Raw genomic sequence first — 1,726 nt, 5'->3', positions numbered from 1 at the left:
AGTGGACGAAAGCGCTGCTGATGCTGTCCTGTCCCTCAACATCATTTCTGCCAAGAACATCAAGTCGTCCCACAACTCCAACAGGTATTTAATAAACCAAATATATTCACTGGAATATGGAATATTTCAAGGCTTACATGGATTTATTGATGCTAAGAGAAGGTTTGTTGTCCTCAAACACATTTTTGTTCTATTACCGAAAATATCAACTCAGTTGTTAGGTCAATATTTATATTATTACATGTTGTCAGTTACAGTTTGGAAATGGAATCAGGCAACATCTGTGTTTGTGTCATTGTCCTAACTAAGCTGAAGGCTCAGTGGAATCATTGCATGACCATTTCCATTGTCACTGTTGTTGATTTTCCTGCTGATTTGCTCCCTTGTCATTGTTGCCTGACTCTGTGTGCTTCTTTCTTTTTGTCTGTGCACTCTCTCTTTCCTCCTGCTGCGGCTGGACTCTTGATTGTGCTCAGGCTTTCTATTGATAAGGATATTGATAGGTACCATTGACCAGAGAACATAAGGCTCTTTCTTTGAAAGATTGTTATGCTTCTCTTTCGTCCTTCAAATTGATAGAAATAAGTAATCTCTGTGTTTTTGCTAGTATATTGCATTAAGTCTGCCTTGATATTCATCAATGCAACCAATCTCATTTAAACTTATTCATGGAAAATGAAAGGCACTCTTACATGCAAATGCAAAACCCTGTTTGTGTCACAGTATGGTGGTCTTATGTGGCACCCAGATTCCAAATGAATGCCTTCCTCTCAGCTGTTATTCACTGTGTGAGTCATAGCTCAACAACAACAACCAAGGCCATTGAAGCAGCCACAGGGCAGCTTTGGCACTCAGTCTGTAGGTAGGAGTGCCCCCTGCTGCCAAAAACAGGAACAGTGTAACCCCCGAATGGGCTGTTAAATAGCAATAAAAATAATGTAAAATCTTTACATTGATACTCTGAAGTATGTTACATTGTAGTATACAATATGCGGGACCTATATAAACCTGCTTGCTGCGATTTGGGTCACACGCACATCGCATCCGCCACATATCACATGTCTGTCACTGTTAACTGCTGAGTTGTGTCTATAGTCGAGCTCTCGTGACTAAGGATAAGTGTTGGGGCCACTTACACAATGTGTCCTAATTATATTTGTTACATCAATTACAGTATATATAACCTTGTGTGTATTTAATAAATGTGTCTAGTTTGTTGCTTTGTAGTAAGACGAGATCCCCTTTGTTAAAGCCGTTGTGTACGACTTTACAGAAGATAACACTACAGATCATTCTCATGGTTTCTCCGTCATTTTGTTCGGAAGTGAAGTTTCTTGTTGTTTTCCGCTTCAGGACTTTCTACCGCTTCGAGGCAGTGTGGGACAGCTCCCTGCACAACTCCCTCCTGCTCAACCGAGTCACTCCTTATGGAGAGAAGATCTACATGACCCTGTCTGCATATTTGGAGGTCAGTCATTACTTCTGTGCCGAGCTCAGTGTTTTACCTCTCTGTATGTAAACCTATCTAACATCTTCTCCTTTGTCCTCTCTTTGCAGTTGGACCATTGCATCCAGCCTGCTATTATTACCAAAGACATCTGCATGGTCTTCTACTCCCGAGATGCAAAGATCTCTCCTCCTCGTTCCCTGCGGAACCTCTTTGGGAGTGGATACTCTAAAAACCCCTGACTGGTAAGACTTTGGACTGCCACGATGTGACAGCTGG

The sequence above is a fragment of the Pungitius pungitius genome, chromosome 1, assembly GCF_949316345.1.
Source record: "Pungitius pungitius chromosome 1, fPunPun2.1, whole genome shotgun sequence".
Classification (NCBI taxonomy): Eukaryota; Metazoa; Chordata; class Actinopteri; order Perciformes; family Gasterosteidae; genus Pungitius; species Pungitius pungitius.
The sequence above is the reverse complement of the archived record's forward strand: the minus strand, read 5'-3'. Positions refer to the sequence as shown.